This window comes from Caloenas nicobarica, chromosome 4 (assembly GCF_036013445.1).
Source record: "Caloenas nicobarica isolate bCalNic1 chromosome 4, bCalNic1.hap1, whole genome shotgun sequence".
NCBI lineage: Eukaryota > Metazoa > Chordata > Aves > Columbiformes > Columbidae > Caloenas > Caloenas nicobarica.
The window spans coordinates 334,046-353,668 of record NC_088248.1 but is presented as its reverse complement, the minus strand read 5'-3'; the positions used below and the strand labels follow the sequence as shown (position 1 = coordinate 353,668).

Below are 19,623 nucleotides of genomic sequence, written 5' to 3'. Positions count from 1 at the left end.
TGTAACACCTGCAGTGCTAGGAGGGACTCGGGGCCATGCCAGCATCCCATCGACTCTGCCATCGTTGGTTCTTGGTTTATTATAGAATTGGAGTTAGTGGCTGTTGGCTGTGCATCCTTGAATTTGGGAGCCCCGTCTTCCAGTACCTCTTGCAGAGTCTGTGTTGCTAGGAGGAGTGCAAATTTTTGTGATGTTATGTAGTTCTTGACAGATTATGGGGTACATGTGTATTGCTAAACTTTGCAGAAATCTAGATTTAGGATTAGATTTTGGGACATGGAAATTGTTCACTATAAAATCTTGCAAAGTCTTAAGGACTGTACTGGTGACTGCTTTCAGCAAAGGTTATTCATTAACATTATGTAAGCTTTTCCTGCAGCTATGGGCAGGAAAAGCAAGTAAAAGCAAGGCTTTGGGTTAGGAATTCTGAAAGCAAGGACTGGATGACCATTTGTTTATTTATGAGAGTGTGTTAAAGTCTTCCAGCATTGTGACAAAGACTCTTGCAGTTACTGAGCTGTAACTGGAGTTGCTGCAATTTGGAGCCATCTTGTTATTTTAAAGGTATGATTATAGAAATTTTTTATGCTCTTCAAGAGCCTAATGCCTTCTGGTCAGCCTGGCCATGGCTGTAACTGTCACCTGTTGCGGCTGGGGTAGGTTTCTCAGGAAACCAGAGGTGACTAATAGCTGATAATCTGGAAAGTGTGGACCATGCAGTTCTTGCTTTTTGCAAAGCCGAGATGAAGGCTTGTAAAAGCAGCAGAAAATTATTATTCATGTGTTGTTTTTGTTAAGTGTGTGTTAGTCATCATGATGGATGTTGTGGGAAAATGGACCAGTTTTGTAGCTTGGCTGTGGGTGTTTCAGCACTGTTCTCATTTGGATTAAATACTAAGATCTCCCTTGGGGTCAGAACTAGGTTTCATGGGAAGAGGGACTGAGGAGCTCCATTCCTAAATTTTGAATTGAGATGAAGTACTAGCCATGGAGGCGGATGGTTTCTGGTAGTGGTTTTTTGTTTCCCTTATAACTTGCATCCTGCTAATACAGGGTTTTGGTTTAGAGGCATGTTCTGTTTTCAGGCTATATGTGCTGAAGTGCCTTGGCTGCTGCAGTCCGTAAAGCCTGCAGAAAAAGGGACAGCACTCAGCAAAGTGGCCTTTACCGCCGTCTAATTAATTTAGTGTAACCCCTTGGACCATCTTTAAGATCAGGGCTGCTATGATGATCAGGGATTGGTGTGTTGGATTCTTCCTCATTCTGGCCCGGGATAGAACTGAGTGGTTTCTGGTGGGCTGTGCACAGACTAAGGTTTAGTTTAAGGGAAGGGCTTAGGTTTTACTCAAGGAAGAATGGAGGATCCATGTGTAGGCACAGGAACAGTTTCCTAATGCTGTTACTGGAAGAAACATGTGACTCTTGTGGGGTTCGTGTTTATATATAAGCAGTTAAGGGTTCATGTTGATAGAAGTAACTGTGCTGTATTTGGAATAGATTCAGTAAGGGTCAATGTTTAAATTTAGGCTTAAGGTTCAGGTCTGTGTGCTGACTTGAAACAGAATTAGGATCAGTGGAATTAACCAAATAATTTCTTGGTAAATTAGAAAATCACAAACAATGAAACTAGGAAACAGCAAGGGTTTTCAGCCTCTGGAGCCAAAGAGAGACACGGCCGCTCGTTTGATTTAGCACAGGATAAATGCCATTTCATAGACCAGACTCAATCTACTGCAAGCACGTTGGCCCAGAGAGGTTGGCTCCTGGCCCCGTGAGGTACCTGCAAGGTTTCTTCGGTTTGGATTGCAGTGGGTCAGGGCGTTGCGTGGGATCCTTTGACAATCAGGCTGCCGTTTGCGCTCTTTCCAAACTGTAGTTTTCATAAAGATATGTTTCCTCCTTCCCTATTTTTCCCCCCCTCTCCTTATGCTTTTAAGGATAAGAGTGGGGAAAAAAAATGTTTCTTCCTTCCTTATTTTTTTTGTTTCTTCATCTACTGGATTAGTTTCAAGACAGTGGTTTGTTTTGGTTTTGTGTTTTGTTTTGTTTTTAATGGAGAAGCTAGGTCAAATACCGATGGCTGCACTTACCTGCATACTGAGATTTTATGTGTCACCTTGAGATTTCCTCCTGATGTATAGCTGTTGTGGAGGATGGTATTTGCATCTGAATGAACAAAAGGTAGACCTGGACATTGTGTGAGCATTGGTGGTGTTTTTCTCTCTTGTTTTGCCATCTGTGGGCTATTTGCTCTGGAAAAAAAAATTGAAAGAAGTACTGCTGAAAAATAAAGAAGTTAAAAGCAGCTATCAAAAAGCAGCTATCAAAATAAACAGCGTCAGGCATTTTTAGAGAGCAATCACACCAGTCTTAAACAAAGAAAATTCTTTCCCTTGTACAGAAATCTTTAACTTGATGCATCCACATGAGAGGCCAATTTCAGGTTGGTGTGTGTTAAAGAGGATTGGGAAGAAGGGTTGGCTGCCAAGTTTAAAAAAATCTCTGCTACAGAACAAGGGATTTGGGCAACTTTCTCTGCATTCAAATCCTCTTCCAAATGCAGTTCCAAGTTGCAGTTTCCAGCCCCAGCACCCAAACCCACAAGTTTTTTTTGGGCTTTATGGAAGAGGCAAGATTTGGATAACACGAAGTTTAGCTTCTGGCAGACAACACCTTAGCAGGGAAGGAGTTGTATGTCTTAATTGTGAACTGAGGTCACTGACGGGCTACTAAGCAGAACAAAATGCCTCAAAAAGAATCTGTATCTTTTCCTGTCTGTAATTCTTCCATAGGAAAAGCTCCTAGTAAAATTCTACAGGGGATGAAGAGAGTAAATCTATTATTTAAATCTTCCTAGCATGGGAAAAGAGGAGGAATTGCGAGGTTTCCTCTGCTGATAAATTAGATACTTTGGGATTTCCCATGGTCACGCTTAGCATCCATGTGAGGCAGTTTGCTTTAAACAAGCTTCAGAAACTCTAGAAAAAATGTGGAAATAGCAGGTTAGCATATTCACTGAATGTCATGAGATTTGCATTTAATGCTCACCAGCTTAATGGAGTTGAAACAACATGAGGGAAGAACTGCAGAGGAAACCTTGTGACGTCCAGTTATGCACTTGAGGAAAGCAAATCCCGATTGTCTTATGCCTGTAATCAGAGAAAGGGAAACGTACATCCTCAGAGGCCTGCACCCCGTCTGCCACCCAGCCAGCCCTGGCCTGAGCAGCGACACGGCCGTGGCTTCTCTCTCGGGAGCTGAAGGTCCGGGTATCTCAGCACAGATTTAAGGGATGCTTTTTGGTGCGTTGTCTGACACAGTAAAATGAAGTGAAACACCCTGGGGATTGCAGACTCTGTTCCATTAGGGAAACCTCCGTAGACGAGACCAGTCAGGGAGCGGCCAATGTTGAGATGTAGCTACTGCTGTGGCAGGGCAAAAGGTGCAAGCTGGGATTGGTAAATGCGATAAAGACATGTACGTATCATATAGCTTTGTTCAGTGCTAGGCAGCAAAGTGTGTTTTTTATCTCGCAAGGAAAAAACTTTTGCAATTGATGCTGCTAGTAATTTTAAGTGAAAATGCTTTGAATCACTATATTTTTCCCTTAAAACTTGATGCGCAAATAGAGAAGATGAAAATCTTTGTACTCTGAAAGCTGTCAGGTTGGCTGTCGTGTTGGAAGTCAAATGTCTGCTGTATGGGAATGAGTGTGGAGGATGATGTGGCAATTACTGTGTCAGCTGAGGTCACTGAAAACTGGCTGATGATCTGCTTTTCGAGAACTATCACTTTCTCTCAGGGCATCTTGCAAGACATCCCTTTGAAGAGTTGGTGCAAATGCTTTCATCAAACCATTTATCAGTCTCTTAATGTATGTGTGAATGCCTGTAAGCACAAGAACCTACTGCTGCCTAAGTTAAAAATAAATACCAGCAGAGAATGTCTTAATGGAAAAAAGTTGGTAAAAACCTGAGTGAGAAAGAAAGCTTAGGAGAGAAAAAACTCCAATTATATGAAGAGAGCTACACAAAACTTGGCTTTTGGTCCCTTGGGGTAAAAGGGTGTTCTGAAGCTGTCCCCAAAACAGCAAGGGATACATACAATCTGCAACCCACAGTGTGTTTGGAGGATGACAGAACATTTCTGGTTTCTTTTGAAGGAAAATTGATGAGTTGAGCATTGGAATCTTGAACGAGGTCTTTGGATGAGTTCAGAGTAAACTCTCCCTAAAAACCTTGTCTGAAATTGAACAGATAATGCAGTAGTTCTTGTTCTGGAGGTTGTTGCTACTGTGAAACTCAGAGAAAATTCCTTCTGCTGCTTCCCTTCATAGTATTCTCGCAATCAGTATTGCCCAGAGTAAGGTTTTTATGCTCAGTAATTTGCTTTTGGAAGCAGAGTGTCCTCATGGATTCTCTTGAATAAAGCTAGCTCTCATTAACTTGTCTAAAATTCATGCCCACTAAGCGGGAGTTTTTTGCTTAAGCTGTTTGCTTAAGGTCTAATGTAGAGGGTCACTAAGAAAATACAGTATCATATCAATCAGTTTGAAAAATACATTGTGTACAGATAGCCTTTCTTTTAAATGCCTGAAGTCACAATAGGAAATAGCATCTCACAAACATCTTAACCTTTGGGCTATTGAGTGCAAAAGCATTTGTATGCATTTGAAGCCAAAGAGAATTTCATTATTCAAAGGATAGGTTTGTTTAGGGCCTCTTACTGAGGAGATAAACATTTACAGCATTTGTAAGGAAAGCAGGAATAAAGTGTACAGAATTTATATTTGATTTGCAGAGCAAGGAAGCAGGCGTATTAAAGCTGCGCTGATTTACACGCTTGCTTATTCTTTGCAAATGAATTAGTCTGAAATGTTTGGGAAGACGCTACAGAAGAGCTGAGTCTCGCTGCTCAGCCCTGGCTGTGAGTACAGGAACACCTGCAGCTCGGCTGCTCCGCGACGCTCTGGCTGGGCTGCACAAACCGCTTCCCAGGCTGTGGGGGGTAATGGTGTTTCTAGCTGAGGCAAAAACTCCAAATGACATCAGTGGTCTCTGCATATTTGTACACGAGAGACATTGTGCAGGCACTGCGTGTTGGTCAGCTTGAAAAGAGGCCCCGTTCCAAGGATCCTGCCGTTCAAACAAACGATGTGGCATGAGCCTGTGCATTGCAATCCCGGGCTGACGCGGGCGGCCTGGCAGGCTTCTTGGCTCGCCTGTCCATCGTTGTCCACCTTGTGACAATCAGGGGATTGACACCTACGAGCATGTCTTGCATGCCATCAATGTCAGTGGAAACAGGACTGAGACAAGTCCAGCTTCTCACAGCTGTCAGGTGTGAGAAATGTTCATCTTGTTTCAGCCCGCACGGGGCTGAAACCTGTTGCCCGGAAGGGAAAGGCACCAAATGCAAAGTGGTGTTGTTGGTATCTGGGCACGTGAGCTCCGGCTAAACCTCTCTCATGCTGGGAGAAGGTTCTGGGTTTTGTGTATGAAACTAGCAGTGCTAGAGCCACGCTGAGCTGACTCTGTGCACAGAGGTGCAATATGCTGAGTCCTTGCTCTCCTTGTGTGTGCCCGGGCGGCACAAGGCTCCTCTGTGACACTGCGGGGCTGCATCTGAGCAGCCCACATCAGGCAAATACGTTTTTAAAACAGCAGCTGCAGATTTTGGCAGGGGCCACAGAGGTTATTAATAATACTGTGGAGCTTTTTCCCTGGAATAGTTTTTCTGCTCTTCTGTCCTTTCTCCTTTTTCCCATCCTTCTGACAAAGGTTTGTCATGGGAGGTGGACTCTGTGTAGCTCTTGTTCGTGTTCCAGTGTAGATGTTGGTGTGTCCACATTAGTATTCAGCACTTGGGTTCTCTGTCAGTAAAACACAGTTGGTGATTGCTTCTGCCTTTTCACAGTGTGATTCTAAACACTGCTTTTTGAGGTTTTAAATGCACCTTGCAGTAAAAATAAGTATTTTAAGTGTATAGTGTTGACTTTCAGCCTGTGGTCTCAGGATACCTGGAGGTTTGTGGGATCCTTGTGTCTGCTTCATGAAAGGTGACTAAGGAAAGGAAGTGTCTTGTCAGCGAGTTTAGTTTGATATTAGGAGCGAGGTACTTCTACTGTAGGGTCCACAAACCAAGAGCGTTGGGACTTACTCCTGGATGCGACGTCTTCAAATTGGATCATTATGTATCTTGTGTGCATTTGTATGTATGAGGTTGACTCTCTCATATATATGTCTTCAGTAATGTCTACTACAGAATAATTGTTGTATTAATAAGGCTTTGTTGATTGTTTACAGGCCATAGTGGAAATTCTGGCCAATGAGAAGCACAGGCTTTTACAGACCAAGGAAGAATAAAAGATGAGTCGCGGAGGATGGGACTCTGCACAAAGCCAGGAACAGATGGAGTCAGATGGGTGGATGGTGTCTGTTCCTTGGTGCCATCGGTCTTTCAGTAGTTTGAATATCAAGTATCAGGAGTCCCAGTGGAGCTGGATTGCTGAAAGTAAACAGTGAGTGAAAATAATGCAGAGTTTAATCCCGTTTTCCATATGTCCTTTCGGAAATGGAGAACCCAGAAGGGAATTAGTGCCTGAGCTGGATTTTTTTTTTTTTCCCCTAGCTGCATTTTCATTCTTATTTGCCCACCATCTGCTTGACAAGTTTGTTCACCACTCAGAGGGTGGTGAATTTGGTCCTTTATTACTCTCGATAGGGCTATGTGGGCTTGTGGTGCTGGTAAGGTTATGCACTTTTGTCTTGCAAGGAAATGGTCATTGGTACTGATACCTCTTCCCATGTGCAGTGAGCTTTGTCAGCTGATAAAATTAGTGTAAAGAGGAAGATGTGCCATGGGTCTGTCTGCTAGCCTGACCGCTGCAAGGTGCACTGAACAGTGGAAGAAAAGCACAGAGGAGAAATCGAGGGCGGAGGGAAGAGAAGGGTTGAACTTCCCATGACGTCGTGTAGCTCCAGCAATGCCAGGACAAGACGCTGTCTGTCGCAGCACCTCCAGAGATCTTATCGCCCCTGCTCTCTGCTGTCCTGGCAGCCTGTTTGATGCTGTGCTGCTTCCCTGCGCTGCAGCGGGGGCGGCACCAATTCCTGCCCACATGGCTCAATTCCTAGGGCTCGGACTGGTGAAAGGAGAGTTGAGAACTGGTTTTAGAGCTTGATGGCATCTTCTCTTACCTGAGAAGAAGCATCTTGTGCTCTGTCTGTATTCGTGTTCCTGTCTTTCTCCTTTTTTCCAGATTGTTCAGTTGGCAACACAAGATCACGCATCAGCTGGCCGTTGGAAAGAATATACAGCTTCTGCAGTATAGTGGGGTGTGAGAGGAGGGAGAAGGGAAGCAGCATGAGTTTCTCCAAGTCTTAAGCCTGAAAGGGTGGTACCTTTTTTTTTTTTTTTTTTTCTGTTGTTCACTTAAAAAAATAGCAAGGATTTCCCATGTGATGTGTCATGTAATCCTCTGCACTTAACTTTGCCTCATAACGGTAGCAACTATAAATGCAGAGGAAACGAGTGCTGCAGCTCTTGTCAGAGAAATCTCTTTGGGTTTGTTAAGGAGCACAAGGAAGAGGTAACTGTGAGGCAGATAAATAAAAACCTGTTCCAAAGCTCCAAGAGAGGCAGTGGGAAGGCGTAACCGTTTCTTAGAGGTTAGCATCTGCTGCTACGCCTGTGGAGCGGCGAAATGTATTTCATTTTGTGGTTTATTTGTAATTACCACATCAAGGCACTCGGACTCGAAGGCGTGATTATCTATGTATTTGTATTTGTGAAGTGCCAAAAATAGCCTGGTTGTTTTGTGGCACATGACCAGCTCACATCCAACAGTTAAGCAGAAGTCTTCATTTCATTGAGTTTACAGAGGGCTTATTAACCCCTCGCCAAATAAGAATGGAAATGCTGGGGCAGTTTTCTGTTGCCAAATTTTATTGCAGCTGCTGAGGTATGTAAATTAAAAAAATCGTGGAAAGCAATTTCCCTTTCCCCTGTGCAATAGTTATATTGTTTGTGAATGTGGAATAAACATGAGAAATATAAACAGCGTCATAATAAATGTAATTTTTGTTGTAGTCTGTGTGGCGCTGTGCAATCAGCTGTAGGGAACAGTGAACGTATATGTTCTTTCCTCAGTGGCCAGGCTGCTTGTGGCCTTAGGTAAAGTGTTGTTCTCAGGAGCCTTAGGGCATCGGGAGGCAAAAGCAGTGTCCCCTCCTTGGAGAACATCTGGGCAACAGCTGCTGTTATAGCCCGTGTTGGAATTGTTCTGGAGCAGTATTTTATGTGCTCTGAGTCCAGGCATTTGAGAGAGCTGGTGCCACTTAAAAATCTGGCCTGGCGTGAGTGTTATAAAGCTCTTTGTTTTCAGAGATCTTTATAATTGTGAATATTTAGCTTTTTGTTTGCTTCAGGTTGGTTGGTTGGTTTGTTTTTCGTTGTTTTTTCCAGTGGAGAGGGAAAAATTGACTTTGGCTACAAGCTTTTGCATCCAAAGGGGGGGTTTTTTTGGTGTGTTTTGTTGGGTGTTTGTTTGTTTGTTTTTTTAAAAAAAACAGCCTGCACAAATCATGTGAGTCTTCCAAAAGCTTCCTACAAGGCAAAGCTCTTTACGCCAACTCTGTTCTTTGTCCTTGCAGGACAAAGGGTAAAATAAAATGGTCTGTATTGATATGTATCTACTTCATTACTATAGATACAGTCAAATATGTGATTGACTTTAATTGTGCATTCCTGAACAGCTTAAGTGTATAAAACTAATAAGCTTACTGCATCCAACAGAGAACTGTTGTGCAATTATTATATTTTTTTCCAGATAAGTTGCAGCTTTTTCAAAAACGCGATGGACTTGATTTTAGGCTTCAGGATAGCCTTAGCAACAAGATGTTCTGCTCTTCAGAAGCCTGTGTGGAGTATAATTAATCTTTGGCATGACCCTGCCAATTTCTGTAGATTCAAGGCAGGAATTAGTCAGCCTCTTAGTATTTCAAAACAGGTAGAAGGTCAGCAGTCCAATGATAAATTTGGTTGTGTGGTAAAGCACATGAAAAAAGACATACAGTTCCTGTGCTTTTGGTTTTCTTCTCTGAAAAGTGCTACCATCTATGCCAGTTTATTTCATGGGACCATGGTTTCCATGGATGTGAACAGCAGAGTGCAGTATAGACAGAAATATACCATGTGTGTGGTTTCCATAGAGGATTTTGGTATATATATTATGCTCTAGTAATAAGCAATGCTTATCCAGTCGCAAGTCCAGCATCCTGCACTCCTCCTCCTGCTCTTGAACCAGCAGAAAATACTTACTCCAAGTACAAATTTTTTGTGATTTCAGAAAAGAGGACGACACGGTTCCTCAGATGTCTCTGAGCACCTTCGTGCACCTCGTCTGTGACCCCTGCTGACACCACGAAGTCCGAGCAGCCTGGTCTGCCCTGGGTCTGTGTCCGGTGCTTTGGGAAATGAAGCAGAAGGGCCGAAGTCAGTGGAATGGCGGAGCAGGAGCGAGGGCAGAGGTGCGCCACGGGGGCCAGCTCTTGAATGAGGTGAGGGAGCTCATGTCCCGGCAGCGCCGAATTGACTGTTCCTCCTCGTGTATCCTGCGGTGGGGGGGTCAGTATGGGTCACAACTGGCTTTTTTTCTGGTGGTGAAGGATGTGGTATTTTGAAACAGGATCGATGTTTGAAGTCTGTGATGATCGTTGTCTAAAATAAGGCTTTTCTTGCTGCATACATGCAAAAGCAGCAAACGTCACCCTTGAAACTCCCCAACTTGCCCATTTTGAAAGTACAAGTATCTTACGAAACGACACTATCCCGTAACAAATGCCTACAACTGGAAGTCTGCTTCAGGGGACATGGAGAGCCTATGAAGTCACTGAAACATTGTCTTAACGCTACTTGAGTAAAAACACACAGGGCCTTTTCTCCTGCTTGTTTTTGCACTGCCTTATGAATCTGAAACACCCAGACTATTTCCAGAGCTGTTTTTCACTTTCAGATGAGCTAGATCAACATGTCATAAATATTCCCTTTTCTCTCTTCTGGAGTTTGAGTTCAAGAAGTTGGTAGGTTAACGATCAAACTCAGATCTCTTGAATTAATTGAGTGTACTGTGTACACAGTCACTGAGCTCACTGCTCACACAGACTTAAGCAGTGAAGGCCATACTGTGTATTATACCTAAATCAAAACCTTTCTCGTTGCCCATGCTAAAATGAGGCTGATCATGCTACGGTTTCATAACATGCTCTCATTTATTATTAGATCTTTTTTACTATTCTGCTGTCAAAATTTTATTAGAATAATAAAACCTTTTATTTCACAATGAAGACAAGTGCATCAGTCATTTTGACTAGTTGCATCCGGTACCCATTTTCTCAGCTAGGGTGCTGTGATTTTCTCTTCACAAGTCTGGCAGTGGTTATTTTGAAGTACAGCCAAACAGTCCCCGATGTTGCCCTTCTGGTCTGGAATTCTTTCTTCCTAAGGATGACACTTAAGGCTACTGAAAACTTAAAATCTCTGTGAGCGATGCTCGTGCGGTGTAATATTTTATCCCTCAGAGACAAGCTGAGCTGCCGTCGCTGCAAATGCCACCTCTCCTGGGGAGCTGTGTACTTCTTGCAGCGAGTTACAGCCTGCAGCACAAGCCCACATTTGCACCTTCTATACTGTCTCCGAGTGTTCTCTGCAAATGACCTTAGAATGCATCATTTGTGTGAATTTTCTTATTGTTCCAGAGCAGTGGTACAGAGCGTTGCTGAAAGTTTAGGCTTGACAGCTGAAAAGTTTAATTTGAAAAGTCACTACAAAAAGAAAATGCATCAGTGCTTTGGTGCTTTCATACACCACTTGATTGTCTTTCTCTTCTATTTGATGTTCTCATCTGTTTGTAGTGCAGATACTTTAAGCTTCTAAATTTCAGCCCAACACATCACAAAGGCTGTGACATGAATATTTATTCTTTACTTTCCTTTGTGATAGCTTCATCTCCAAACAGCCATGAGCAATTTCTTCATTTCCTTAAGAAAACCAAATTACACAGGCATTTTGAAAGGAGACCAGAATTCTGTTTTGAGAAGACAGTGCTGACAGATTAGTCTGTCTCTGCAGCCCAAGTATTGCAATATCTGCAGAGTCTACAAGATGACTAGTCAAATATTAGATGAAATATATAGATGAAACTGATGCATTGAAGAGGTTTTCTGATTTGCAAATCAGCCACTAAATACCAGAGTTTCGCTTCACGTCTTTTCACAGTTTTTGCTGATTGGATTATTTTGGAAGTATAAATAGCTGGCTTTTTCTAACTGGTGTTTTAAATTTTTACAGAGCGACAAGTGGGAAAACGGGGAAAAAACCCCATGATTGTCGTTTGCAAAGACTTTTAAGATCAGCAGACCAGTAACACACCCATGGACTGGGCTAGTTTGAGGCTATATTTTCCACCTGGTAACAACTTCTCAATTTTTGTAATCTGCTTTTGATTTGTGTTGGGAAGTTTCAATACATAATGAAATTAAATACTGTCAAAATGTCTCCCTTTCAGAAACTGGCCAGGCAGGCCACTTACAAAATCGTTTAGTCTTACCCTAGAAAGCGTCATTCGAATCAGCATTTTTTAAATGAAATATCACACCCTTGACAGAACGTGTACAGTCAAATTAGGCAAAAACGCTGCCTGGCTTTAGGAACAGAGTCTATAAAAGAAACCATGGAGTTTGAGTTCATTTAGAGAAGTCATCTCAGTTCAAGCAAATGGGTGTTTTCATTTTTCCCCATTATTCTGGCAATATCTTGCTGTGCACAAAGAAACTTTTCCAAGTACGACCACGCTTTTTAACCTGAGATGTTTCCTTGTTTCATTAAGTCACAAAACTAACTACTGTAAGTGGCACTAGTGCATTGACTTTGTACTTGCACATGATGTAAAAATTTTGATTTCATTCACAGACCAAAACATTTTCCTCAAACTTCCTGCACCTCAGTTCTGATTATAGACAGTAACTGCAAAGGCTAGGAGAAATGTTCACAGCCAGAGAAGCTCTCTGACCATCCAGTCCGTCTTCCTGTGGGATTACAGAGGCTGCGTGACTTAATTATTCATTTATCAACCCTACCAGTGCCTGAGGAGCCGAGGGGAGCAGCCCCTCTGGAGAGGCTGAAGCAAAGCAGGACAAACGCGTAAGGCAGCGCGGCGCTGGAGACAATCCGGCACTGGGTGAAATCCCCTGAGGACTCGGCTCCCAGTGTGAGCCATCAGCCGGGGGAAAGGGCCTTTTGTGAGTTCCCTGTAGATGTAAAGATTTTACCCATCGTTCTGGCTGGAAGGGCTTGCTTGTCGGCACTAAATTCATCCACCAAAGTCTAGTATGACCCATGCCTGCCAGTCATTATTCTCATAACAAAAAATCAAAAGCAAATGTTGTTTTGGATTGAATAACTTTGAATAACTTCAAAAGAAAAAAAAATTCACCTTTTTCTGTGTTTGTGGGTTTTTTTTTTTCTAGTTAATGCTATTGCCTCTCTGGAAGCGTACTGAGTTCTTGGTGCAGTACCCTGTCAATCTGCTCAGCTGCAGTTATTAAAACTGCTGTGAGGCGGTAAGAGTCACATTAAGTGTGAGATGTGTTGTAGTTAAAAAAATAAGGCCATGGCAGTGTATAATGACTGGGCTGTTCCTATTTTGGATTGTTTCTTTCCGTCTGACAGCTCTTTGTTCCCGAGGAGGCTGGAGAGGAGGTGCCAGGTGAGGGATCTTCACTGCTTGTTCTGGTATTTAGTACTAGATCACGTTTCCAAGACTCCTTGAGGCCAGGTCCCTGCCAGAGAGCATCTCCCGTGGTGTAAAAGTCACCTCTGCCCTTGTTGAGCCAGTGAGAACGATCACTTGTGACTCCAGATGGGGTGCACTTAGACATTTCTGCAAACCGAAGTCCACCTTTACTAAACAAATATTTTATTTACCAAAGATCTCCTTTGCTATGAAAAACATCCTTGACGAGTACTTTCATTCTACTCTCTCCTGATGCCGTTGATGTTTGCAGCTAGCACTGATACCGTGAGCCTTTCCTAGGGTGAGCTGAAAGCTGCCAACCCTTTTCTCCATGCCCAGTTGAGACTTCTATCTCTTTATAATGGGTATCATTTTCCATTTGTTTTTTTGTTGCTTACCTTGAATTTTGTGAAGGATGCGGCTCTTCTCCCAGTAGAGGTGGCCGGTTTACTGGATCTTTTCCCTAAGCCCGTGTTCTTTTTAGAGATCAGCTCCACACTGCCTCTACTTAACAGACCTAGTGGCAGGACACCCATGTTTAGTTTTTAGTAAATTATTGCAATGACAGATGACTGCAAGACAGCTAGAAATGCTCAGACAGCACTTGTGCAGCTGAAACACCGTGGAACTTATTGTCAACCTTCTTCTGGCAGCTTGATTTGAGGGGTTCCTAGCCAGGACAAAGGAGCTATTGTCCTCCTCCTCTGTCTCCAGCTGCAATGGTCAGCGTGTAAATTTGCTAACCGTTGCAGATTCCTTGAGTGTTAAAGGAACTACGTAAATATACAGATGTCCTCTCTCTGAAATGTTTCTGGAGGTAGGATGGTAGATTGTAATGTGTCCTTCAGAGATGTTGGTGCTGTATCGAACAGCATCTTGACAGAGATGTTAGGAGAGCTATCGTAACACTAATCTTCATTGGACAAAAGGGGCAAAGTTTTTCTAAAATCTATTTCTTTCAGTGAAAATTACATTCTCCTTCCAACTATCCCACCATGTAAAAAAAGCAAATGCAGTAGGTTATTGAAATTTATAAATAACGTGTTGTGAATGTAAGGGAAAATCTCAAATTTATCGTAAAGCACAGGATTTCCGCTACACCAGCATAAACTTAAACAGTCTGTATTGGAATTAGCAGTTCCGTTACCTGCTCTTTACAATTTCCTCACTGCTGTTTTCATTTAAATACTATCCGTGTACCTTCAGTGACATGGTTTTGATCTGATTTTTTCTCTTCACTTTCTCAGCAGGGATTGCTTGACAATTGCATATGTCACGGGTTTTGAAGAATTTTTAACACCTTTCTTTTATTTAGAAAGGGGTTTAAAAATCAATAGAAACAAAGGAGTTTAAAAATCAGTAAGAGCAACTTACAAAGTCAGGCTTCAGTGGCATATGTTTTTCTTTTGAAGTTAAGAACTTGTAAAGAAATTGTTGTCTAATAGTAGTTTTGAGGAAAACATTTTTATTTTAATTTGGTAAACAAAACCAAGCAACGCAAAAGCAAACAGAACTCAGCAGCATTGTTGTTAAGGATTTTGGCACATTTATTACTGCATAATTTGCTTTACTCCCTTGACATTCTGCTCGTTTTGGATCATTTCCTTTTAATGACCTGTTTTTTTCACTACCCAGCAATGATGTTTACTTTTCTTGTCACTGTAATTCTGCTAATTAGGATTTTTTTTTTTTTTCGGTACATCAGCTTAATTTTTTATAATGTTGTCTTTACCTTATGGCAGAAATTTTTAACTGTTTGCTTCTTATTCTCACCAGAATGCAAGAGCAATAAGTGCCTAAATGGAGGATCATTAATTTCTTGTTAACCTTTCCAGATTTGCAGGGTGTTTGCTAAGTGGTTTTTGAATCATTTCAGTATCAGTGTCCATGACAGATTCTGTTTACTTTTCAAATGAGACAGGCAATGAAATGTTCAAGTCTTGGAAGATGGCAAAATTGTCCCTTAGTTCTTAGCTGTAATGAGTCAGGCTGTTAATATTAACAGTACGACTACAAATGTCACATGTGAGAGATGACACAGTGCTTGCACCCCAAATCTCGCGATGGAGAGGCAGCAGGGGAGTCCTGGAGAGTGCCAGGGAGAGAGGGCCCAGAACACACATCGGCCTGGCCGGTTCAGCGTCTGCGGAGGGAAGGAGACACGTTTGAGAAATCCTCGGTTTGGTGCTCTCTGAAAACCAAAGAAGCATTGAATTATTTTTGTTTGCTTTTCAGATTCTGAGCTCTTAGAAGTACACTTGCTTTGGAATTACTTTAGTACTGGGGTAAGCGTCAAGCAGGACATTTCCATAGGCGGCCCAGAGACAGGACAGATTGAGGAACTCGGAGGTGATAGATATTTGGACTCTTAAGTAATTTTTTAGTGGTCAGCACATGTGTCCCAGTCATGTCATCCCTTCAGTTGTGGGTTCGTCCACACACATCTTGCAGTCTGGATCCCTGTGGTGTCCCCGCTTGGCGCAGCGTGCGTCCCTGGTGTCATAACGTGGCTGTGTCCGTCCACACGGCGCAGCCCCCCGGCTCAGCCCCATCCCTGTGACAGCTCGCGCTCCTCTGTCGCAGGTCCCGTTCAGGTCAGCAGGACGAGCAGGAGAGCACCTGCCCTGTTGGAGCTGCTCCAGATTCGGTGGAAGTGCTGCTACATAGAAATTTTGAAGATGTCGCGTGTGCACAGGGAAGCCCTTTCTGTGCTTCAAGAGCTTCAGTATGGAGAATCCAAGTGTATCTCAGACCCTAGGCCAGAGTCCTAACGTGAGTTTTTCACTGAAAGAGGTTTTCTATCTCAGGTTTAAACGTCGTCTCCTCTGGTGATCTCCCTCTGCTGGCCCCCGCCATAGCTTACCCGGAGGGTGGGGGAGTGTGTCAGCGTGCGTGGCGAGGAGGAGGATAGTGGGGCTGCGTGGGGAGCTGTTCGTTAAATCGAAGCAAATGTGAATTATTTCAAGGCAGTACTGACTAAGAGAAGGAAGTGTATCATGCCACTGGATGTTTGGTGACACTCAAATTAATTCATGTGTTTTGAGAGGTGATAGCTGTTGCTACAACCCCTCAAACAGTCAATGTTTCTATCTTTAGATCCCAACAGCTGTTGGAAAGCTCACTATTTGCAAACTGAGTGTGTTTATTAAACCACAACACAGGAAGTTTTACAGTGTGGGTAAACCACATAAGCTCCCTGGCCTTCAGAAATTTCTTTATTAAAATTGTGAAGAGGTAGCATAGCTCTGGGAAATTTTTCTTCGTCTTTCTTCCTTTTTAAAAATTTTCTCATTTCATAGAAAATACGTCTGTTGTCGTCTTGGAGACTGAAGATTCTAAGAAAGCTCCTTGTCCACAGTGGGGCAAGTAGTCACTTTTTTATAGTTTTCAGGTAGTCCCTTCTGGTTGTCAGCTGCTGCTGCAAATTCAGACCAGAGCAATATACAGTATATTATGCCAGGATGTATATAGTCTTTAGTTCTGTTTAGTTCAAGCTGATGTAACAAACATATTTATTCATCCCTGGAAACTGAAGCTTGCCTGATGCCAAGTCTAAAATACACTGAGAAGTTGCATTGACAGATGTGTATCATTTCCCAGTCATTTGGAAATTTTTTTTTTTTCCTCTTGAGACAGTGATTTCTGTACTTAGCATTCAAAACATGGAAAGTGTTGGAACAGCATTTTTATTCACATGGAAGCTGTGAGCATGGATCTCCTCATCTTTAGCAGATATCCCACGACTACTTGTATGAGCCATCGGCACCAAGACGCTCCGTGGGACTGAGCACCTGCAAGCCTTGCTGAACTTGCTATGGTATATGGGGGATATTTAGTACCTTTTCACTATCGGTTCCTTTTCCCAGGAACAGTTCACAGGTAATGTAGCATCCCAATCGAACTGTCAGCTGTATGTAAGGACAGCAGCAGAGAAACAGTAAAAAAGAAAAGATCTGAACTGAAAGACAGGCCAGGAGGATTCTGCCACAGCCTTGCAGTTCATTGTTTATTGCTGTACTGTGGTTGGAGGCTCTAATGAACAGGGAACTCATTAAATGAGTTGTCTGCTAAAGGAATGCTGGAATAAAGACATTCCCTGCATCAGAGGAGCCTTGCAAAGGTGCAGATGCCTGGGATTTTGAGAGAAGGCCTCATGCTGTCCAGCCTGTCACCACAGGCAGGTGAAAACTGCAGGGAACACGTTGACAGATCGGATTTGCCGCTAAAAGAGGGCAAGAAGCAGGGGAGGGATACAGCAACTGGTTATAGATTTGCGATCTGCAAATCCTGCTGTTGCAGAAGAGATGGAAGAGCAGAACTCTTACGACTTCATCGACGGTCGTGCTGGATTCCTGTTCCTGTGAGGGGGAGCGTGTTGTGAATTCGTGCCAAGAATTTCAGAACTGCCCTGTGGCTGGGCTGCCTCCACACTTTCGGAGCCTGCTGAGAGCCTCTAAACCAATGCCCAAGGAGCAAAGCACCTAAATGTTGTTAGCGCTTGAAAAAACCCTTGTGTGTGCACTGTCATGGTTGTGAACTTCTCCAGCATGATTTGCATCAGTGAAGTTACGAAGATTTGGTGTTTGTAGGGCTCAGAAACTGGCAGTTCCAGAGCAGTGTCTCTAGTGGTTGCAAAGAGATTTCATCTGTGTTCTGCTTAACTTGAGCAGCTTTAGAGGTCAAGTCTGCTATGTGACAGGGAATCCTTCACATTTTTGATGGAATCAGGACTGGAAATGTTCTCTTGCTTCGTTTTCTCAAATGTGGAATCAAAACTAGTAATAAATCTACAGACACCAGTTCTTCTTGTGAATGTTGTAATAGCAAAAGAAATAATTCCCTGGAGACAGGCAGAGAGTGAAAGGAGAAATGTATTACACATGGACTGCTTAGGGATCTTGAATTCCTGAGAAATTGTGGAGGTTTGTGGAGACCGCCTATAATTTCGGTTTTGGATGGGGATGGAAAAAGGTTTTGGCAAAATCCTTTTATTTTCTTTAAAAATATTTTTACTTGCTTGCGTTATTGAAAAATGTACTTGCTGTCTAGCTGACTTCATCTCCCAAGTTTGCTTATATCTCCTCCTCTTCAAAGTCCTTGCTGGCTTTTTGAGTTTTTCCATATCAAACAGAGTTTTTATTTGCAGTACCTCTAACTGCAGCCTCTCTCACCACAGGTCTGTGCCATTACTCCAGTTATCTCAACACCTCCAGTCCTATCCCTTGTGCCTGTTCCACATTGCCAGCTCTTTGTTTTGGTCTTGGTAAACACAAACAGCCGCTAAATGCCTCTGCAAAAGTTCTTATTCCAGAAACTGTTGTCCTTTATCCTTAATACCAGTCCCTTCATGCTCACGGTTACTTGTGTTACCTTCTGCATTGTTTCTTGTTCTTTATTCTGCCTTTATTTTGCAGTTAGTGTCCCAGCAGAGAAGAGTCACTACCAACAGGAGAGCTAAAATCCATCAGTTCAAAGACCACTGGCTTCTCCCACTGGAGTAAAGAAAGACTCACCACAGCATACCTCCTGTCACCTTCCTGGGTAGTAGATTTGACTTTGGACAGACCTTTGTGTGACCACAAATTAAGTATCTTCCACTGACAGCAAACAACTGCTAAGTTTTGAATGCAGTTTTTGAGTCAGTGTCCAGTGTCGCTGATTTATAGTGATTTCCTGAACAGAAAGCACTGTAAAATGCATATTCTTCTCAATATAGTTTGTACTTGTTCTTTTTTTTTTTTTTTTTAATTTTACCAGGAGGAGCAGAGGCAGGGCTGTGCCACAAGGGAGGCAAGCCAGGAGCCAAGGCTGACAGCAGGGCAGGGACTCCCCAAATGAGGGGGCAGCCCCACAGCATCTGCAAGAGAAGAGCAGAACTAGTCCTGCCCAGGACCAGCCCCAGCCCAGGGATCACCAGAGCAGCCTGGGGCAATGAGGAAGGTTTGAAATCATGGGAGTTCAGCAAAGCCAGGTATGACATTACATGCCCACAGCATCACTCAGGCAAGGGCTTGGGCCTGCATTTAAATGTGATTTCAGTGGGATGAGTTCGAGGTGATTTGTACTTCGCAAATCCCGCTAGCTTTTTGGGAGGATGGTTTTCTGGGGTTTTCTCACCTGGTCCTATGGTGACAGGCAGGTTCTTTTAGGGATCTTTGGTAAAATGAGAACTGGCCACATGGCTGTAGTTATAATGAGTTTTATTATTACATAACAATTTTAGCAATTAGTGTAGCTTATCATAACACAGAATTTCTAGCAATTAGTATAGCTTTCCTATTACTTAAAATTTCAGTTACCTAGACTTTTCAGTCACCTGGACCCTTTCCACATGAGGTCAGATTCTTCCACATGTGATAAAATAATCATAATTTAGACACTGATGTTAAAAAGTAAACAAGTCAGTCCTCAGAGGAAGAATGACAGAGGTGGTCTCATGGTACTCTAGCTGCGGTGTCTCCTATATCACACCAGGAAGCATGAAGGCCTTAGCGGTCCAGCTGCTGTTGGATCTGCTTTGAAAACCTTTTGGATAAGCTCATGTGTTTATACATCTCAATTTGGGAGTCTGGTCTTTACCATCTCCATAAGTTAGTTTGAAGAGGCTGCCAGCCAATCAATGTGAGAGTATTTTGGCTGCAGGAGACGGCAAACTGCACGTGGTAATAGCTGCATACTGATCTTTATCTCTTCCCATCCATTGTGTCCTGTCTGAGGACACAATATTTTTCTTTAAAATAGAAACCGAGGTAATACAGTATCTTGAGGATTCTAACCATATCTCTTGTCATCTATGTACTTGACTTCACTAGTTGCTAATGTGCCTCCAC

General features: G+C 42.9%; 1 long non-coding RNA gene across 40 annotated transcripts in view; it reads left to right on the top strand.

Moving 5' to 3' along the window:
- Positions 1-19,623, top strand: part of LOC135988763 (uncharacterized) — a 55,517-nt gene that overhangs the window by 7,676 nt on the left and 28,218 nt on the right. For 33 of the 40 annotated variants that reach the window (XR_010606198.1, XR_010606206.1, XR_010606192.1 and 30 more), the window contains 5 exons: positions 6,306-6,520; positions 9,350-9,560; positions 15,377-15,565; positions 18,208-18,334; positions 18,551-18,764. This is a non-coding gene — a long non-coding RNA (uncharacterized LOC135988763). Of the gene's footprint in view, positions 1-6,305; positions 6,521-9,349; positions 9,561-15,376; positions 15,566-16,092; positions 16,156-18,207; positions 18,335-18,550; positions 18,765-19,623 lie in introns of all 40 variants that reach the window. The other 7 variants (XR_010606223.1, XR_010606194.1, XR_010606189.1 and 4 more) reach the window with 5 other exon arrangements.